Genomic DNA, 24,204 nt, shown 5'->3' on the forward strand with positions numbered 1-24,204 from the left:
AGGTACAGTTCAAAGTAGCTAACAGCCACAGGCTAGACGTTTTCATTGGAGCATTTTTTACAATTGTACATATTCTGTTAGATAGAAAAAACTATCTGCGGAAAACAAATACCAATTTTGGAAATTTAATTAACACACAATATCTTCAGCTAATGACTATGATTTGTGCTATTTTCATATCATCACGTTCATTGAACAGAATATGCAGTCGTGTGCACAAATGTAAGGTCCGTACGATTCAACACTTGAGTCAAACATGCAAGGGTGAAATATTAGATATAGGTCATTACGAAAGAAGAAGAAAAACTTCATCTTTGGCTAGATTAATATATTCATAAAACTTGAAACTTGACAAAACATTGCAAAACGCTAGTAGGTAAACGAGACAGTTCTTGCAGAATTTATAAGCAATTAAAATCTACAATACCTCATTCCGACTGAAAAAGTTGTGCTAAAATGCAAGACTATGTTTAGTAATCAATCTAATTTACGAATATCCACTGATATATAACACAATTATGACCTAACTATTTCGTTCTGGTTTTTAACAAAAGGCATGGTCGGATGAATTTTATTCTTATGTCAAGTTCGGATGACTTTCATTCTGATGTCAAGAACTTATAACTTCAATTTTCCAGCATTTTCAATCAATCTCTATTCATTTCAAGAAATTTCTGCGTGGGACTTTGCCATTCCTGAGGACCAGGATAAAGGTGCTACTATATCTACCAATGCTCAGGTAAAGCTTTAATGAAAGAAGGAATAATGAACATTGCGATTGTAATTGGAAAATGATGAAACGTCTTTGCTTTCGTGTGAGGATATACTCTTCACTAGACCGGAAATATTTTTCAATGTGCAAATGATACATAAATGGAATGAAAACGTTTGTTTACGTCGTCTATATCTGATGTAGTTCAAATACTAGAATAATTTTATTTCAAATGTGTTTTACCTGCTTTGCAAACTCCTCCAACAACTGAGTAATTGCTCTTACATTGACAGGTGTTATTATTGCTCGGCGTAGTTGCTATGCATTCAGCATATTGGTCGCTGCATCCAATACTAGTGGTGCACGATGAATTCAAATCTGTTAAGCAAACAGTTAATTATTAACTAAACGTCATATAAAAATCGAAAAGGGCCTCTTCTACTTTGGTGAGTTGTAAGTGTCGAATTTGCTAGTTCCAGCTTCGTTACGTCAGGAGATACACAAGATAGTATTTTCAACCCTGATATATTAATTAAGGTTTTAGAGTTATTTTTCCAAATTACATTTCTTATTCAATTTATCGGATGGCAATTCTCGTTATTGACAGTAAACAAAGCGCAGATAAGATAAAAATTAATGGAAGACAATGTATGTATGCATAGAATAATATCCCTATATCTCTGCTAATAGTGGAGAAGTATAATCCGGAATAAACATAAACAAATGATCTGAACTTTATTCGCGGTGTTTTGTTGCCATTAATATCATACTGGGTGGCTCCATAGTGGTTTGTCTTTTTCTCATTGCTCTCACAAAGAGTCCAATAGGTTATTTAGTGTCGTGGTAATTGGATACAAGTGCTTTGTATAAGAATAAACCAACGTGTCTGACCCTAGCTGGATCTATGGTAACAGCGAACCGCCACAAAACCTGAGCTCCATAGCAGACAATTAACTGAAGAGGTGCATTAACGTGGGACTTGAAACAATATTTAAATGTCTATTTCATTTTTTGTAGACATTTACCTAAGAAATGGTTCCACATGTTCTGCGTGAACCTCATTATATTTTACAACAATGAGCATAGAGACGAAATATGTTGTCGAACAGAGATTGAAGGTACTACGTCAGAAAGTATGGATGCAAAGACAGTCAAATAGATCAATGTTACAGCAAAGAGATTCTTGTACTGGAAATTGAAAACATTTCTCATTTGCTTTGATGTCATTCAGTATATGGTATCTAAAGGAGAACACTTTTGTTCGTGATCATGATCTCATTTGACTTGAGAAAACAGCATTTAGTTATTGGCTTGTTTTATACTTTACCCCATACACAACTATTGTTTCCCATCTCAAGAGAATTACTGAGCAGAATCTACAGTCGTGTCTACAAATTCTTTGTATGTTTTTCTTTTCTTTCGATTTAACGACTACATTGAGCATAAAGCGGGAATTATCTCAGATACGACCTTAGTAAAGAAGAACCTAATTTCATGTTTCGCTTGAATGATACATTTACTAAAAATCAAGTAAACACTGGAAGAACGGAAGTAGCGAAAAGGAGACAGCTCGTGCAGATACTTTAATAAATATGAAATGTACATGATCTCATTCCGCCAGAACACTATCATTTCTGATTTGTAGAACAACAAATAGTCATCACGCTAATTAACGAATATCCAAAAATAAGTATAATATTCATGTGGATAATCAATCCAGTTATTATCAAAAGGCAGGTACGTACAAGCAGTTCCTGTTTATGTCAAGAATTAATATCTTAACTTTTCCAGCATATTGAAGAAACTAAAATGACCTTAAGAGGACGCAGCATAGGAGTCTGACATTTGTGAAGACTACAATGCAGATGCTACTATTTCTCGCAGTACTCAACTTAGGCGCAAATCAGAGACAAACAACGAACATACGATCGCTTTTTGAAAATAAAGAAAAAAGAAAAGTCTTGGTTTCATGTGTGCTTTACAGAAATAAAGAAATTTAAAATACTGGCCAAATATAAAGTTATTATTAGGAGAACTTATTTATATCAAACATGTTTTACCTGCTTTGCAAATTCCTCCAACAACCGTATAAGTGTTCTTACACTGACAAGTGCCATTAGTGCCAGACGTAGGTACTTTGCATTCAGCATATTGGTCGCTGCATCCAATACTGGCGGTACAGGATGAATTCAAATCTGTTAAGCAAAGGGTTTAATTATTAACTTCTCGCAGCACAAGAATTATCTGCAAAATGACTCGTTTGCTTCAGCAAACAGTAAGAGTCTACTTTGCCATATGTAGCTACACCCAGTCAGAAGATATTTCAAATATGACTTTAAACTGTGAGGTAATAATTAGGAATCTAGGACCTTCTTTTCAAAATGAAATTGTTTACTCATGATGTCGGGTAGTTATTGAAGTTCTTGCGTGTAAGCAATGATCGAATAAACAATAATAAAATGGAAGACCGTTTCTTCATGTTTAGAGAAGCATCCCTATTATTATTCTGATAGTGGCGGAATATGTTCAGAATAAACATGACCCAACAGTCTGAATGCTTTACATTGTGATGCATGCAGCCCTTAATATCACACTGAATTGCTCCATATTGGTTTGGTTTCGTTTCGGTTATTACCGGCACTGCGACACAGTTAGGGTATTCGGTACCGAGGCAATTGGATTAAAGTGATTTCCCCAAAAAAAGGACTGGGCCCGAACTGGAAACATGGCAGTATCGAATCTCAAAGAGACCTCAGTTCCACATCAATGAATCAATAAACACGGGATCATTGAGGTTGGACTGAAACCGATTTCTCGAATGTCTATTTCATTTGCTTTAGAAATTTGCCTCAGAAATGCTTGCACACGTTCAACGTCAAGCTATGTATGTTTCACAAATACATATTGAAGAGAGAAGAAATAAATGCATGAATGGTCAATAAATGTACTACGACAGATACTATGGATAGAAAAATATTCAAAAAAGGCATTGCTATATCAAAGAGAATAGCGTATATGCCAATCAGTGAAAAAACAAATACTTCTCATTTATTCTGACGTCATTCAATTTATAGTGTAGAATGGAGAGCAAATCAGGTCGTGAAGATGGTTCGATTTGACTTGAGCAAGCAAGCTTTAGTCATTGACTTATTTTATACTTTAACACATTGACAACATTGATATACGTTCTTGTCGTCGCCATTGCAGTTTTTTACTGCATGAAATGCTAAAGTTTGAAAGTAAATTTGCTTCTTGTTTTCGAAATTCATTTGTTGTATCAGGAAAATTAACTATTCTGAACCGTAATTCACTAACTGCCACCGGTGACAATAGACGGAGGATTGTTAGAAACTGCTGGTAAAATGAAAAAAATAGCACTTGTTTAATATGGAGATACAATTGAATTTAAAATGCAATCACATTTCATGACGATAGAGCTGGAGTTTGTCTCTGTACATAATGATAGGTACAGTTCAAAGTAGCTAACAGCCACAGGCTAGACGTTTTCATTGGAGCATTTTTTACAATTGTACATATTCTGTTAGATAGAAAAAACTATCTGCGGAAAACAAATACCAATTTTGGAAATTTAATTAACACACAATATCTTCAGCTAATGACTATGATTTGTGCTATTTTCATATCATCACGTTCATTGAACAGAATATGCAGTCGTGTGCACAAATGTAAGGTCCGTACGATTCAACACTTGAGTCAAACATGCAAGGGTGAAATATTAGATATAGGTCATTACGAAAGAAGAAGAAAAACTTCATCTTTGGCTAGATTAATATATTCATAAAACTTGAAACTTGACAAAACATTGCAAAACGCTAGTAGGTAAACGAGACAGTTCTTGCAGAATTTATAAGCAATTAAAATCTACAATACCTCATTCCGACTGAAAAAGTTGTGCTAAAATGCAAGACTATGTTTAGTAATCAATCTAATTTACGAATATCCACTGATATATAACACAATTATGACCTAACTATTTCGTTCTGGTTTTTAACAAAAGGCATGGTCGGATGAATTTTATTCTTATGTCAAGTTCGGATGACTTTCATTCTGATGTCAAGAACTTATAACTTCAATTTTCCAGCATTTTCAATCAATCTCTATTCATTTCAAGAAATTTCTGCGTGGGACTTTGCCATTCCTGAGGACCAGGATAAAGGTGCTACTATATCTACCAATGCTCAGGTAAAGCTTTAATGAAAGAAGGAATAATGAACATTGCGATTGTAATTGGAAAATGATGAAACGTCTTTGCTTTCGTGTGAGGATATACTCTTCACTAGACCGGAAATATTTTTCAATGTGCAAATGATACATAAATGGAATGAAAACGTTTGTTTACGTCGTCTATATCTGATGTAGTTCAAATACTAGAATAATTTTATTTCAAATGTGTTTTACCTGCTTTGCAAACTCCTCCAACAACTGAGTAATTGCTCTTACATTGACAGGTGTTATTATTGCTCGGCGTAGTTGCTATGCATTCAGCATATTGGTCGCTGCATCCAATACTAGTGGTGCACGATGAATTCAAATCTGTTAAGCAAACAGTTAATTATTAACTAAACGTCATATAAAAATCGAAAAGGGCCTCTTCTACTTTGGTGAGTTGTAAGTGTCGAATTTGCTAGTTCCAGCTTCGTTACGTCAGGAGATACACAAGATAGTATTTTCAACCCTGATATATTAATTAAGGTTTTAGAGTTATTTTTCCAAATTACATTTCTTATTCAATTTATCGGATGGCAATTCTCGTTATTGACAGTAAACAAAGCGCAGATAAGATAAAAATTAATGGAAGACAATGTATGTATGCATAGAATAATATCCCTATATCTCTGCTAATAGTGGAGAAGTATAATCCGGAATAAACATAAACAAATGATCTGAACTTTATTCGCGGTGTTTTGTTGCCATTAATATCATACTGGGTGGCTCCATAGTGGTTTGTCTTTTTCTCATTGCTCTCACAAAGAGTCCAATAGGTTATTTAGTGTCATGGTAATTGGATACAAGTGCTTTGTATAAGAATAAACCAACGTGTCTGACCCTAGCTGGATCTATGGTAACAGCGAACCGCCACAAAACCTGAGCTCCATAGCAGACAATTAACTGAAGAGGTGCATTAACGTGGGACTTGAAACAATATTTAAATGTCTATTTCATTTTTTGTAGACATTTACCTAAGAAATGGTTCCACATGTTCTGCGTGAACCTCATTATATTTTACAACAATGAGCATAGAGACGAAATATGTTGTCGAACAGAGATTGAAGGTACTACGTCAGAAAGTATGGATGCAAAGACAGTCAAATAGATCAATGTTACAGCAAAGAGATTCTTGTACTGGAAATTGAAAACATTTCTCATTTGCTTTGATGTCATTCAGTATATGGTATCTAAAGGAGAACACTTTTGTTCGTGATCATGATCTCATTTGACTTGAGAAAACAGCATTTAGTTATTGGCTTGTTTTATACTTTACCCCATACACAACTATTGTTTCCCATCTCAAGAGAATTACTGAGCAGAATCTACAGTCGTGTCTACAAATTCTTTGTATGTTTTTCTTTTCTTTCGATTTAACGACTACATTGAGCATAAAGCGGGAATTATCTCAGATACGACCTTAGTAAAGAAGAACCTAATTTCATGTTTCGCTTGAATGATACATTTACTAAAAATCAAGTAAACACTGGAAGAACGGAAGTAGCGAAAAGGAGACAGCTCGTGCAGATACTTTAATAAATATGAAATGTACATGATCTCATTCCGCCAGAACACTATCCTTTCTGATTTGTAGAACAACAAATAGTCATCACGCTAATTAACGAATATCCAAAAATAAGTATAATATTCATGTGGATAGTCAATCCAGTTATTATCAAAAGGCAGGTACGTACAAGCAGTTCCTGTTTATGTCAAGAATTAATATCTTAACTTTTCCAGCATATTGAAGAAACTAAAATGACCTTAAGAGGACGCAGCATAGGAGTCTGACATTTGTGAAGACTACAATGCAGATGCTACTATTTCTCGCAGTACTCAACTTAGGCGCAAATCAGAGACAAACAACGAACATACGATCGCTTTTTGAAAATAAAGAAAAAAGAAAAGTCTTGGTTTCATGTGTGCTTTACAGAAATAAAGAAATTTAAAATACTGGCCAAATATAAAGTTATTATTAGGAGAACTTATTTATATCAAACATGTTTTACCTGCTTTGCAAATTCCTCCAACAACCGTATAAGTGTTCTTACACTGACAAGTGCCATTAGTGCCAGACGTAGGTACTTTGCATTCAGCATATTGGTCGCTGCATCCAATACTGGCGGTACAGGATGAATTCAAATCTGTTAAGCAAAGGGTTTAATTATTAACTTCTCGCAGCACAAGAATTATCTGCAAAATGACTCGTTTGCTTCAGCAAACAGTAAGAGTCTACTTTGCCATATGTAGCTACACCCAGTCAGAAGATATTTCAAATATGAATTTAAACTGTGAGGTAATAATTAGGAATCTAGGACCTTCTTTTCAAAATGAAATTGTTTACTCATGATGTCGGGTAGTTATTGAAGTTCTTGCGTGTAAGCAATGATCGAATAAACAATAATAAAATGGAAGACCGTTTCTTCATGTTTAGAGAAGCATCCCTATTATTATTCTGATAGTGGCGGAATATGTTCAGAATAAACATGACCCAACAGTCTGAATGCTTTACATTGTGATGCATGCAGCCCTTAATATCACACTAAATTGCTCCATATTGGTTTGGTTTCGTTTCGGTTATTACCGGCACTGCGACACAGTTAGGGTATTCGGTACCGAGGCAATTGGATTAAAGTGATTTCCCCAAAAAAAGGACTGGGCCCGAACTGGAAACATGGCAGTATCGAATCTCAAAGAGACCTCAGTTCCATATCAATGAATCAATAAACACGGGATCATTGAGGTTGGACTGAAACAGATTTCTCGAATGTCTATTTCATTTGCTTTAGAAATTTGCCTCAGAAATGCTTGCACACGTTCAACGTCAAGCTATGTATGTTTCACAAATACATATTGAAGAGAGAAGAAATAAATGCATGAATGGTCAATAAATGTACTACGACAGATACTATGGATAGAAAAATATTTAAAAAAGGCATTGCTATATCAAAGAGAATAGCGTATATGCCAATCAGTGAAAAAACAAATACTTCTCATTTATTCTGACGTCATTCAATTTATAGTGTAGAATGGAGAGCAAATCAGGTCGTGAAGATGGTTCGATTTGACTTGAGCAAGCAAGCTTTAGTCATTGGCTTATTTTATACTTTAACACATTGACAACATTGATATACGTTCTTGTCGTCGCCATTGCAGTTTTTTACTGCATGAAATGCTAAAGTTTGAAAGTAAATTTGCTTCTTGTTTTCGAAATTCATTTGTTGTATCAGGAAAATGAACTATTCTGAACCGTAATTCACTAACTGCCACCGGTGACAATAGACGGAGGATTGTTAGAAGCTGCTGGTAAAATGAAAAAAAATAGCACTTGTTTAATATGGAGATACAATTGAATTTAAAATGCAATCACATTTCATGACGATAGAGCTGGAGTTTGTCTCTGTACATAATGATAGGTACAGTTCAAAGTAGCTAACAGCCACAGGCTAGACGTTTTCATTGGAGCATTTTTTACAATTGTACATATTCTGTTAGATAGAAAAAACTATCTGCGGAAAACAAATACCAATTTTGGAAATTTAATTAACACACAATATCTTCAGCTAATGACTATGATTTGTGCTATTTTCATATCATCACGTTCATTGAACAGAATATGCAGTCGTGTGCACAAATGTAAGGTCCGTACGATTCAACACTTGAGTCAAACATGCAAGGGTGAAATATTAGATATAGGTCATTACGAAAGAAGAAGAAAAACTTCATCTTTGGCTAGATTAATATATTCATAAAACTTGAAACTTGACAAAACATTGCAAAACGCTATTAGGTAAACGAGACAGTTCTTGCAGAATTTATAAGCAATTAAAATCTACAATACCTCATTCCGACTGAAAAAGTTGTGCTAAAATGCAAGACTATGTTTAGTAATCAATCTAATTTACGAATATCCACTGATATATAACACAATTATGACCTAACTATTTCGTTCTGGTTTTTAACAAAAGGCATGGTCGGATGAATTTTATTCTTATGTCAAGTTCGGATGACTTTCATTCTGATGTCAAGAACTTATAACTTCAATTTTCCAGCATTTTCAATCAATCTCTATTCATTTCAAGAAATTTCTGCGTGGGACTTTGCCATTCCTGAGGACCAGGATAAAGGTGCTACTATATCTACCAATGCTCAGGTAAAGCTTTAATGAAAGAAGGAATAATGAACATTGCGATTGTAATTGGAAAATGATGAAACGTCTTTGCTTTCGTGTGAGGATATACTCTTCACTAGACCGGAAATATTTTTCAATGTGCAAATGATACATAAATGGAATGAAAACGTTTGTTTACGTCGTCTATATCTGATGTAGTTCAAATACTAGAATAATTTTATTTCAAATGTGTTTTACCTGCTTTGCAAACTCCTCCAACAACTGAGTAATTGCTCTTACATTGACAGGTGTTATTATTGCTCGGCGTAGTTGCTATGCATTCAGCATATTGGTCGCTGCATCCAATACTAGTGGTGCACGATGAATTCAAATCTGTTAAGCAAACAGTTAATTATTAACTAAACGTCATATAAAAATCGAAAAGGGCCTCTTCTACTTTGGTGAGTTGTAAGTGTCGAATTTGCTAGTTCCAGCTTCGTTACGTCAGGAGATACACAACATAGTATTTTCAACCCTGATATATTAATTAAGGTTTTAGAGTTATTTTTCCAAATTACATTTCTCATTCAATTTATCGGATGGCAATTCTCGTTATTGACAGCAAACAAAGCGCAGATAAGATAAAAATTAATGGAAGACAATGTATGTATGCATAGAATAATATCCCTATATCTCTGCTAATAGTGGAGAAGTATAATCCGGAATAAACATAAACAAATGATCTGAACATTATTCGCGGTGTTTTGTTGCCATTAATATCATACTGGGTGGCTCCATAGTGGTTTGTCTTTTTCTCATTGCTCTCACAAAGAGTCCAATAGGTTATTTAGTGTCGTGGTAATTGGATACAAGTGCTTTGTATAAGAATAAACCAACGTGTCTGACCCTAGCTGGATCTATGGTAACAGCGAACCGCCACAAAACCTGAGCTCCATAGCAGACAATTAACTGAAGAGGTGCATTAACGTGGGACTTGAAACAATATTTAAATGTCTATTTCATTTTTTGTAGACATTTACCTAAGAAATGGTTCCACATGTTCTGCGTGAACCTCATTATATTTTACAACAATGAGCATAGAGACGAAATATGTTGTCGAACAGAGATTGAAGGTACTACGTCAGAAAGTATGGATGCAAAGACAGTCAAATAGATCAATGTTACAGCAAAGAGATTCTTGTACTGGAAATTGAAAACATTTCTCATTTGCTTTGATGTCATTCAGTATATGGTATCTAAAGGAGAACACTTTTGTTCGTGATCATGATCTCATTTGACTTGAGAAAACAGCATTTAGTTATTGGCTTGTTTTATACTTTACCCCATACACAACTATTGTTTCCCATCTCAAGAGAATTACTGAGCAGAATCTACAGTCGTGTCTACAAATTCTTTGTATGTTTTTCTTTTCTTTCGATTTGACGACTACATTGAGCATAAAGCGGGAATTATCTCAGATACGACCTTAGTAAAGAAGAACCTAATTTCATGTTTCGCTTGAATGATACATTTACTAAAAATCAAGTAAACACTGGAAGAACGGAAGTAGCGAAAAGGAGACAGCTCGTGCAGATACTTTAATAAATATGAAATGTACATGATCTCATTCCGCCAGAACACTATCCTTTCTGATTTGTAGAACAACAAATAGTCATCACGCTAATTAACGAATATCCAAAAATAAGTATAATATTCATGTGGATAGTCAATCCAGTTATTATCAAAAGGCAGGTACGTACAAGCAGTTCCTGTTTATGTCAAGAATTAATATCTTAACTTTTCCAGCATATTGAGGAAACTAAAATGACCTTAAGAGGACGCAGCATAGGAGTCTGACATTTGTGAAGACTACAATGCAGATGCTACTATTTCTCGCAGTACTCAACTTAGGCGCAAATCAGAGACAAACAACGAACATACGATCGCTTTTTGAAAATAAAGAAAAAAGAAAAGTCTTGGTTTCATGTGTGCTTTACAGAAATAAAGAAATTTAAAATACTGGCCAAATATAAAGTTATTATTAGGAGAACTTATTTATATCAAACATGTTTTACCTGCTTTGCAAATTCCTCCAACAACCGTATAAGTGTTCTTACACTGACAAGTGCCATTAGTGCCAGACGTAGGTACTTTGCATTCAGCATATTGGTCGCTGCATCCAATACTGGCGGTACAGGATGAATTCAAATCTGTTAAGCAAAGGGTTTAATTATTAACTTCTCGCAGCACAAGAATTATCTGCAAAATGACTCGTTTGCTTCAGCAAACAGTAAGAGTCTACTTTGCCATATGTAGCTACACCCAGTCAGAAGATATTTCAAATATGAATTTAAACTGTGAGGTAATAATTAGGAATCTAGGACCTTCTTTTCAAAATGAAATTGTTTACTCATGATGTCGGGTAGTTATTGAAGTTCTTGCGTGTAAGCAATGATCGAATAAACAATAATAAAATGGAAGACCGTTTCTTCATGTTTAGAGAAGCATCCCTATTATTATTCTGATAGTGGCGGAATATGTTCAGAATAAACATGACCCAACAGTCTGAATGCTTTACATTGTGATGCATGCAGCCCTTAATATCACACTGAATTGCTCCATATTGGTTTGGTTTCGTTTCGGTTATTACCGGCACTGCGACACAGTTAGGGTATTCGGTACCGAGGCAATTGGATTAAAGTGATTTCCCCAAAAAAAGGACTGGGCCCGAACTGGAAACATGGCAGTATCGAATCTCAAAGAGACCTCAGTTCCATATCAATGAATCAATAAACACGGGATCATTGAGGTTGGACTGAAACAGATTTCTCGAATGTCTATTTCATTTGCTTTAGAAATTTGCCTCAGAAATGCTTGCACACGTTCAACGTCAAGCTATGTATGTTTCACAAATACATATTGAAGAGAGAAGAAATAAATGCATGAATGGTCAATAAATGTACTACGACAGATACTATGGATAGAAAAATATTTAAAAAAGGCATTGCTATATCAAAGAGAATAGCGTATATGCCAATCAGTGAAAAAACAAATACTTCTCATTTATTCTGACGTCATTCAATTTATAGTGTAGAATGGAGAGCAAATCAGGTCGTGAAGATGGTTCGATTTGACTTGAGCAAGCAAGCTTTAGTCATTGGCTTATTTTATACTTTAACACATTGACAACATTGATATACGTTCTTGTCGTCGCCATTGCAGTTTTTTACTGCATGAAATGCTAAAGTTTGAAAGTAAATTTGCTTCTTGTTTTCGAAATTCATTTGTTGTATCAGGAAAATGAACTATTCTGAACCGTAATTCACTAACTGCCACCGGTGACAATAGACGGAGGATTGTTAGAAGCTGCTGGTAAAATGAAAAAAAATAGCACTTGTTTAATATGGAGATACAATTGAATTTAAAATGCAATCACATTTCATGACGATAGAGCTGGAGTTTGTCTCTGTACATAATGATAGGTACAGTTCAAAGTAGCTAACAGCCACAGGCTAGACGTTTTCATTGGAGCATTTTTTACAATTGTACATATTCTGTTAGATAGAAAAAACTATCTGCGGAAAACAAATACCAATTTTGGAAATTTAATTAACACACAATATCTTCAGCTAATGACTATGATTTGTGCTATTTTCATATCATCACGTTCATTGAACAGAATATGCAGTCGTGTGCACAAATGTAAGGTCCGTACGATTCAACACTTGAGTCAAACATGCAAGGGTGAAATATTAGATATAGGTCATTACGAAAGAAGAAGAAAAACTTCATCTTTGGCTAGATTAATATATTCATAAAACTTGAAACTTGACAAAACATTGCAAAACGCTAGTAGGTAAACGAGACAGTTCTTGCAGAATTTATAAGCAATTAAAATCTACAATACCTCATTCCGACTGAAAAAGTTGTGCTAAAATGCAAGACTATGTTTAGTAATCAATCTAATTTACGAATATCCACTGATATATAACACAATTATGACCTAACTATTTCGTTCTGGTTTTTAACAAAAGGCATGGTCGGATGAATTTTATTCTTATGTCAAGTTCGGATGACTTTCATTCTGATGTCAAGAACTTATAACTTCAATTTTCCAGCATTTTCAATCAATCTCTATTCATTTCAAGAAATTTCTGCGTGGGACTTTGCCATTCCTGAGGACCAGGATAAAGGTGCTACTATATCTACCAATGCTCAGGTAAAGCTTTAATGAAAGAAGGAATAATGAACATTGCGATTGTAATTGGAAAATGATGAAACGTCTTTGCTTTCGTGTGAGGATATACTCTTCACTAGACCGGAAATATTTTTCAATGTGCAAATGATACATAAATGGAATGAAAACGTTTGTTTACGTCGTCTATATCTGATGTAGTTAAAATACTAGAATAATTTTATTTCAAATGTGTTTTACCTGCTTTGCAAACTCCTCCAACAACTGAGTAATTGCTCTTACATTGACAGGTGTTATTATTGCTCGGCGTAGTTGCTATGCATTCAGCATATTGGTCGCTGCATCCAATACTAGTGGTGCACGATGAATTCAAATCTGTTAAGCAAACAGTTAATTATTAACTAAACGTCATATAAAAATCGAAAAGGGCCTCTTCTACTTTGGTGAGTTGTAAGTGTCGAATTTGCTAGTTCCAGCTTCGTTACGTCAGGAGATACACAAGATAGTATTTTCAACCCTGATATATTAATTAAGGTTTTAGAGTTATTTTTCCAAATTACATTTCTTATTCAATTTATCGGATGGCAATTCTCGTTATTGACAGTAAACAAAGCGCAGATAAGATAAAAATTAATGGAAGACAATGTATGTATGCATAGAATAATATCCCTATATCTCTGCTAATAGTGGAGAAGTATAATCCGGAATAAACATAAACAAATGATCTGAACTTTATTCGCGGTGTTTTGTTGCCATTAATATCATACTGGGTGGCTCCATAGTGGTTTGTCTTTTTCTCATTGCTCTCACAAAGAGTCCAATAGGTTATTTAGTGTCGTGGTAATTGGATACAAGTGCTTTGTATAAGAATAAACCAACGTGTCTGACCCTAGCTGGATCTATGGTAACAGCGAACCGCCACAAAACCTGAGCTCCATAGCAGACAATTAACTGAAGAGGTGCATTAACGTGGGACTTGAAACAATATTTAAATGTCTATTTCATTTTTTGTAGACATTTACCTAAGAAATGGTTCCACATGTTCTGCGTGAACCTCATTATATTTTACAACAATGAGCATAGAGACGAAATATGTTGTCGAACAGAGATTGAAGGTACTACGTCAGAAAGTATGGATGCAAAGACAGTCAAATAGATCAATGTTACAGCAAAGAGATTCTTGTACTGGAAATTGAAAACATTTCTCATTTGCTTTGATGTCATTCAGTATATGGTATCTAAAGGAGAACACTTTTGTTCGTGATCATGATCTCATTTGACTTGAGAAAACAGCATTTAGTTATTGGCTTGTTTTATACTTTACCCCATACACAACTATTGTTTCCCATCTCAAGAGAATTACTGAGCAGAATCTACAGTCGTGTCTACAAATTCTTTGTATGTTTTTCTTTTCTTTCGATTTAACGACTACATTGAGCATAAAGCGGGAATTATCTCAGATACGACCTTAGTAAAGAAGAACCTAATTTCATGTTTCGCTTGAATGATACATTTACTAAAAATCAAGTAAACACTGGAAGAACGGAAGTAGCGAAAAGGAGACAGCTCGTGCAGATACTTTAATAAATATGAAATGTACATGATCTCATTCCGCCAGAACACTATCCTTTCTGATTTGTAGAACAACAAATAGTCATCACGCTAATTAACGAATATCCAAAAATAAGTATAATATTCATGTGGATAGTCAATCCAGTTATTATCAAAAGGCAGGTACGTACAAGCAGTTCCTGTTTATGTCAAGAATTAATATCTTAACTTTTCCAGCATATTGAAGAAACTAAAATGACCTTAAGAGGACGCAGCATAGGAGTCTGACATTTGTGAAGACTACAATGCAGATGCTACTATTTCTCGCAGTACTCAACTTAGGCGCAAATCAGAGACAAACAACGAACATACGATCGCTTTTTGAAAATAAAGAAAAAAGAAAAGTCTTGGTTTCATGTGTGCTTTACAGAAATAAAGAAATTTAAAATACTGGCCAAATATAAAGTTATTATTAGGAGAACTTATTTATATCAAACATGTTTTACCTGCTTTGCAAATTCCTCCAACAACCGTATAAGTGTTCTTACACTGACAAGTGCCATTAGTGCCAGACGTAGGTACTTTGCATTCAGCATATTGGTCGCTGCATCCAATACTGGCGGTACAGGATGAATTCAAATCTGTTAAGCAAAGGGTTTAATTATTAACTTCTCGCAGCACAAGAATTATCTGCAAAATGACTCGTTTGCTTCAGCAAACAGTAAGAGTCTACTTTGCCATATGTAGCTACACCCAGTCAGAAGATATTTCAAATATGAATTTAAACTGTGAGGTAATAATTAGGAATCTAGGACCTTCTTTTCAAAATGAAATTGTTTACTCATGATGTCGGGTAGTTATTGAAGTTCTTGCGTGTAAGCAATGATCGAATAAACAATAATAAAATGGAAGACCGTTTCTTCATGTTTAGAGAAGCATCCCTATTATTATTCTGATAGTGGCGGAATATGTTCAGAATAAACATGACCCAACAGTCTGAATGCTTTACATTGTGATGCATGCAGCCCTTAATATCACACTGAATTGCTCCATATTGGTTTGGTTTCGTTTCGGTTATTACCGGCACTGCGACACAGTTAGGGTATTCGGTACCGAGGCAATTGGATTAAAGTGATTTCCCCAAAAAAAGGACTGGGCCCGAACTGGAAACATGGCAGTATCGAATCTCAAAGAGACCTCAGTTCCATATCAATGAATCAATAAACACGGGATCATTGAGGTTGGACTGAAACAGATTTCTCGAATGTCTATTTCATTTGCTTTAGAAATTTGCCTCAGAAATGCTTGCACACGTTCAACGTCAAGCTATGTATGTTTCACAAATACATATTGAAGAGAGAAGAAATAAATGCATGAATGGTCAATAAATGTACTACGACAGATACTATGGATAGAAAAATATTTAAAAAAGGCATTGCTATATCAAAGAGAATAGCGTATATGCCAATCAGTGAAAAAACAAATACTTCTCATTTATTCTGACGTCATTCAATTTATAGTGTAGAATGGAGAGCAAATCAGGTCGTGAAGATGGTTCGATTTGACTTGAGCAAGCAAGCTTTAGTCATTGACTTATTTTATACTTTAACACATTGACAACATTGATATACGTTCTTGTCGTCGCCATTGCAGTTTTTTACTGCATGAAATGCTAAAGTTTGAAAGTAAATTTGCTTCTTGTTTTCGAAATTCATTTGTTGTATCAGGAAAATTAACTATTCTGAACCGTAATTCACTAACTGCCACCGGTGACAATAGACGGAGGATTGTTAGAAACTGCTGGTAAAATGAAAAAAATAGCACTTGTTTAATATGGAGATACAATTGAATTTAAAATGCAATCACATTTCATGACGATAGAGCTGGAGTTTGTCTCTGTACATAATGATAGGTACAGTTCAAAGTAGCTAACAGCCACAGGCTAGACGTTTTCATTGGAGCATTTTTTACAATTGTACATATTCTGTTAGATAGAAAAAACTATCTGCGGAAAACAAATACCAATTTTGGAAATTTAATTAACACACAATATCTTCAGCTAATGACTATGATTTGTGCTATTTTCATATCATCACGTTCATTGAACAGAATATGCAGTCGTGTGCACAAATGTAAGGTCCGTACGATTCAACACTTGAGTCAAACATGCAAGGGTGAAATATTAGATATAGGTCATTACGAAAGAAGAAGAAAAACTTCATCTTTGGCTAGATTAATATATTCATAAAACTTGAAACTTGACAAAACATTGCAAAACGCTAGTAGGTAAACGAGACAGTTCTTGCAGAATTTATAAGCAATTAAAATCTACAATACCTCATTCCGACTGAAAAAGTTGTGCTAAAATGCAAGACTATGTTTAGTAATCAATCTAATTTACGAATATCCACTGATATATAACACAATTATGACCTAACTATTTCGTTCTGGTTTTTAACAAAAGGCATGGTCGGATGAATTTTATTCTTATGTCAAGTTCGGATGACTTTCATTCTGATGTCAAGAACTTATAACTTCAATTTTCCAGCATTTTCAATCAATCTCTATTCATTTCAAGAAATTTCTGCGTGGGACTTTGCCATTCCTGAGGACCAGGATAAAGGTGCTACTATATCTACCAATGCTCAGGTAAAGCTTTAATGAAAGAAGGAATAATGAACATTGCGATTGTAATTGGAAAATGATGAAACGTCTTTGCTTTCGTGTGAGGATATACTCTTCACTAGACCGGAAATATTTTTCAATGTGCAAATGATACATAAATGGAATGAAAACGTTTGTTTACGTCGTCTATATCTGATGTAGTTCAAATACTAGAATAATTTTATTTCAAATGTGTTTTACCTGCTTTGCAAACTCCTCCAACAACTGAGTAATTGCTCTTACATTGACAGGTGTTATTATTGCTCGGCGTAGTTGCTATGCATTCAGCATATTGGTCGCTGCATCCAATACTAGTGGTGCACGATGAATTCAAATCTGTTAAGCAAACAGTTAATTATTAACTAAACGTCATATAAAAATCGAAAAGGGCCTCTTCTACTTTGGTGAGTTGTAAGTGTCGAATTTGCTAGTTCCAGCTTCGTTACGTCAGGAGATACACAAGATAGTATTTTCAACCCTGATATATTAATTAAGGTTTTAGAGTTATTTTTCCAAATTACATTTCTTATTCAATTTATCGGATGGCAATTCTCGTTATTGACAGTAAACAAAGCGCAGATAAGATAAAAATTAATGGAAGACAATGTATGTATGCATAGAATAATATCCCTATATCTCTGCTAATAGTGGAGAAGTATAATCCGGAATAAACATAAACAAATGATCTGAACTTTATTCGCGGTGTTTTGTTGCCATTAATATCATACTGGGTGGCTCCATAGTGGTTTGTCTTTTTCTCATTGCTCTCACAAAGAGTCCAATAGGTTATTTAGTGTCATGGTAATTGGATACAAGTGCTTTGTATAAGAATAAACCAACGTGTCTGACCCTAGCTGGATCTATGGTAACAGCGAACCGCCACAAAACCTGAGCTCCATAGCAGACAATTAACTGAAGAGGTGCATTAACGTGGGACTTGAAACAATATTTAAATGTCTATTTCATTTTTTGTAGACATTTACCTAAGAAATGGTTCCACATGTTCTGCGTGAACCTCATTATATTTTACAACAATGAGCATAGAGACGAAATATGTTGTCGAACAGAGATTGAAGGTACTACGTCAGAAAGTATGGATGCAAAGACAGTCAAATAGATCAATGTTACAGCAAAGAGATTCTTGTACTGGAAATTGAAAACATTTCTCATTTGCTTTGATGTCATTCAGTATATGGTATCTAAAGGAGAACACTTTTGTTCGTGATCATGATCTCATTTGACTTGAGAAAACAGCATTTAGTTATTGGCTTGTTTTATACTTTACCCCATACACAACTATTGTTTCCCATCTCAAGAGAATTACTGAGCAGAATCTACAGTCGTGTCTACAAATTCTTTGTATGTTTTTCTTTTCTTTCGATTTAACGACTACATTGAGCATAAAGCGGGAATTATCTCAGATACGACCTTAGTAAAGAAGAACCTAATTTCATGTTTCGCTTGAATGATACATTTACTAAAAATCAAGTAAACACTGGAAGAACGGAAGTAGCGAAAAGGAGACAGCTCGTGCAGATACTTTAATAAATATGAAATGTACATGATCTCATTCCGCCAGAACACTATCCTTTCTGATTTGTAGAACAACAAATAGTCATCACGCTAATTAACGAATATCCAAAAATAAGTATAATATTCATGTGGATAGTCAATCCAGTTATTATCAAAAGGCAGGTACGTACAAGCAGTTCCTGTTTATGTCAAGAATTAATATCTTAACTTTTCCAGCATATTGAAGAAACTAAAATGACCTTAAGAGGACGCAGCATAGGAGTCTGACATTTGTGAAGACTACAATGCAGATGCTACTATTTCTCGCAGTACTCAACTTAGGCGCAAATCAGAGACAAACAACGAACATACGATCGCTTTTTGAAAATAAAGAAAAAAGAAAAGTCTTGGTTTCATGTGTGCTTTACAGAAATAAAGAAATTTAAAATACTGGCCAAATATAAAGTTATTATTAGGAGAACTTATTTATATCAAACATGTTTTACCTGCTTTGCAAATTCCTCCAACAACCGTATAAGTGTTCTTACACTGACAAGTGCCATTAGTGCCAGACGTAGGTACTTTGCATTCAGCATATTGGTCGCTGCATCCAATACTGGCGGTACAGGATGAATTCAAATCTGTTAAGCAAAGGGTTTAATTATTAACTTCTCGCAGCACAAGAATTATCTGCAAAATGACTCGTTTGCTTCAGCAAACAGTAAGAGTCTACTTTGCCATATGTAGCTACACCCAGTCAGAAGATATTTCAAATATGAATTTAAACTGTGAGGTAATAATTAGGAATCTAGGACCTTCTTTTCAAAATGAAATTGTTTACTCATGATGTCGGGTAGTTATTGAAGTTCTTGCGTGTAAGCAATGATCGAATAAACAATAATAAAATGGAAGACCGTTTCTTCATGTTTAGAGAAGCATCCCTATTATTATTCTGATAGTGGCGGAATATGTTCAGAATAAACATGACCCAACAGTCTGAATGCTTTACATTGTGATGCATGCAGCCCTTAATATCACACTAAATTGCTCCATATTGGTTTGGTTTCGTTTCGGTTATTACCGGCACTGCGACACAGTTAGGGTATTCGGTACCGAGGCAATTGGATTAAAGTGATTTGCCCAAAAAAAGGACTGGGCCCGAACTGGAAACATGGCAGTATCGAATCTCAAAGAGACCTCAGTTCCATATCAATGAATCAATAAACACGGGATCATTGAGGTTGGACTGAAACAGATTTCTCGAATGTCTATTTCATTTGCTTTAGAAATTTGCCTCAGAAATGCTTGCACACGTTCAACGTCAAGCTATGTATGTTTCACAAATACATATTGAAGAGAGAAGAAATAAATGCATGAATGGTCAATAAATGTACTACGACAGATACTATGGATAGAAAAATATTTAAAAAAGGCATTGCTATATCAAAGAGAATAGCGTATATGCCAATCAGTGAAAAAACAAATACTTCTCATTTATTCTGACGTCATTCAATTTATAGTGTAGAATGGAGAGCAAATCAGGTCGTGAAGATGGTTCGATTTGACTTGAGCAAGCAAGCTTTAGTCATTGGCTTATTTTATACTTTAACACATTGACAACATTGATATACGTTCTTGTCGTCGCCATTGCAGTTTTTTACTGCATGAAATGCTAAAGTTTGAAAGTAAATTTGCTTCTTGTTTTCGAAATTCATTTGTTGTATCAGGAAAATGAACTATTCTGAACCGTAATTCACTAACTGCCACCGGTGACAATAGACGGAGGATTGTTAGAAGCTGCTGGTAAAATGAAAAAAAATAGCACTTGTTTAATATGGAGATACAATTGAATTTAAAATGCAATCACATTTCATGACGATAGAGCTGGAGTTTGTCTCTGTACATAATGATAGGTACAGTTCAAAGTAGCTAACAGCCACAGGCTAGACGTTTTCATTGGAGCATTTTTTACAATTGTACATATTCTGTTAGATAGAAAAAACTATCTGCGGAAAACAAATACCAATTTTGGAAATTTAATTAACACACAATATCTTCAGCTAATGACTATGATTTGTGCTATTTTCATATCATCACGTTCATTGAACAGAATATGCAGTCGTGTGCACAAATGTAAGGTCCGTACGATTCAACACTTGAGTCAAACATGCAAGGGTGAAATATTAGATATAGGTCATTACGAAAGAAGAAGAAAAACTTCATCTTTGGCTAGATTAATATATTCATAAAACTTGAAACTTGACAAAACATTGCAAAACGCTATTAGGTAAACGAGACAGTTCTTGCAGAATTTATAAGCAATTAAAATCTACAATACCTCATTCCGACTGAAAAAGTTGTGCTAAAATGCAAGACTATGTTTAGTAATCAATCTAATTTACGAATATCCACTGATATATAACACAATTATGACCTAACTATTTCGTTCTGGTTTTTAACAAAAGGCATGGTCGGATGAATTTTATTCTTATGTCAAGTTCGGATGACTTTCATTCTGATGTCAAGAACTTATAACTTCAATTTTCCAGCATTTTCAATCAATCTCTATTCATTTCAAGAAATTTCTGCGTGGGACTTTGCCATTCCTGAGGACCAGGATAAAGGTGCTACTATATCTACCAATGCTCAGGTAAAGCTTTAATGAAAGAAGGAATAATGAACATTGCGATTGTAATTGGAAAATGATGAAACGTCTTTGCTTTCGTGTGAGGATATACTCTTCACTAGACCGGAAATATTTTTCAATGTGCAAATGATACATAAATGGAATGAAAACGTTTGTTTACGTCGTCTATATCTGATGTAGTTCAAATACTAGAATAATTTTATTTCAAATGTGTTTTACCTGCTTTGCAAACTCCTCCAACAACTGAGTAATTGCTCTTACATTGACAGGTGTTATTATTGCTCGGCGTAGTTGCTATGCATTCAGCATATTGGTCGCTGCATCCAATACTAGTGGTGCACGATGAATTCAAATCTGTTAAGCAAACAGTTAATTATTAACTAAACGTCATATAAAAATCGAAAAGGGCCTCTTCTACTTTGGTGAGTTGTAAGTGTCGAATTTGCTAGTTCCAGCTTCGTTACGTCAGGAGATACACAACATAGTATTTTCAACCCTGATATATTAATTAAGGTTTTAGAGTTATTTTTCCAAATTACATTTCTCATTCAATTTATCGGATGGCAATTCTCGTTATTGACAGCAAACAAAGCGCAGATAAGATAAAAATTAATGGAAGACAATGTATGTATGCATAGAATAATATCCCTATATCTCTGCTAATAGTGGAGAAGTATAATCCGGAATAAACATAAACAAATGATCTGAACATTATTCGCGGTGTTTTGTTGCCATTAATATCATACTGGGTGGCTCCATAGTGGTTTGTCTTTTTCTCATTGCTCTCACAAAGAGTCCAATAGGTTATTTAGTGTCGTGGTAATTGGATACAAGTGCTTTGTATAAGAATAAACCAACGTGTCTGACCCTAGCTGGATCTATGGTAACAGCGAACCGCCACAAAACCTGAGCTCCATAGCAGACAATTAACTGAAGAGGTGCATTAACGTGGGACTTGAAACAATATTTAAATGTCTATTTCATTTTTTGTAGACATTTACCTAAGAAATGGTTCCACATGTTCTGCGTGAACCTCATTATATTTTACAACAATGAGCATAGAGACGAAATATGTTGTCGAACAGAGATTGAAGGTACTACGTCAGAAAGTATGGATGCAAAGACAGTCAAATAGATCAATGTTACAGCAAAGAGATTCTTGTACTGGAAATTGAAAACATTTCTCATTTGCTTTGATGTCATTCAGTATATGGTATCTAAAGGAGAACACTTTTGTTCGTGATCATGATCTCATTTGACTTGAGAAAACAGCATTTAGTTATTGGCTTGTTTTATACATTACCCCATACACAACTATTGTTTCCCATCTCAAGAGAATTACTGAGCAGAATCTACAGTCGTGTCTACAAATTCTTTGTATGTTTTTCTTTTCTTTCGATTTGACGACTACATTGAGCATAAAGCGGGAATTATCTCAGATACGACCTTAGTAAAGAAGAACCTAATTTCATGTTTCGCTTGAATGATACATTTACTAAAAATCAAGTAAACACTGGAAGAACGGAAGTAGCGAAAAGGAGACAGCTCGTGCAGATACTTTAATAAATATGAAATGTACATGATCTCATTCCGCCAGAACACTATCCTTTCTGATTTGTAGAACAACAAATAGTCATCACGCTAATTAACGAATATCCAAAAATAAGTATAATATTCATGTGGATAGTCAATCCAGTTATTATCAAAAGGCAGGTACGTACAAGCAGTTCCTGTTTATGTCAAGAATTAATATCTTAACTTTTCCAGCATATTGAAGAAACTAAAATGACCTTAAGAGGACGCAGCATAGGAGTCTGACATTTGTGAAGACTACAATGCAGATGCTACTATTTCTCGCAGTACTCAACTTAGGCGCAAATCAGAGACAAACAACGAACATACGATCGCTTTTTGAAAATAAAGAAAAAAGAAAAGTCTTGGTTTCATGTGTGCTTTACAGAAATAAAGAAATTTAAAATACTGGCCAAATATAAAGTTATTATTAGGAGAACTTATTTATATCAAACATGTTTTACCTGCTTTGCAAATTCCTCCAACAACCGTATAAGTGTTCTTACACTGACAAGTGCCATTAGTGCCAGACGTAGGTACTTTGCATTCAGCATATTGGTCGCTGCATCCAATACTGGCGGTACAGGATGAATTCAAATCTGTTAAGCAAAGGGTTTAATTATTAACTTCTCGCAGCACAAGAATTATCTGCAAAATGACTCGTTTGCTTCAGCAAACAGTAAGAGTCTACTTTGCCATATGTAGCTACACCCAGTCAGAAGATATTTCAAATATGAATTTAAACTGTGAGGTAATAATTAGGAATCTAGGACCTTCTTTTCAAAATGAAATTGTTTACTCATGATGTCGGGTAGTTATTGAAGTTCTTGCGTGTAAGCAATGATCGAATAAACAATAATAAAATGGAAGACCGTTTCTTCATGTTTAGAGAAGCATCCCTATTATTATTCTGATAGTGGCGGAATATGTTCAGAATAAACATGACCCAACAGTCTGAATGCTTTACATTGTGATGCATGCAGCCCTTAATATCACACTGAATTGCTCCATAT

This window comes from Sinohyriopsis cumingii, chromosome 12 (assembly GCF_028554795.1).
Source record: "Sinohyriopsis cumingii isolate HCF-2022 chromosome 12, ASM2855479v2, whole genome shotgun sequence".
In the NCBI taxonomy this organism is placed as follows: Eukaryota; Metazoa; Mollusca; class Bivalvia; order Unionida; family Unionidae; genus Sinohyriopsis; species Sinohyriopsis cumingii.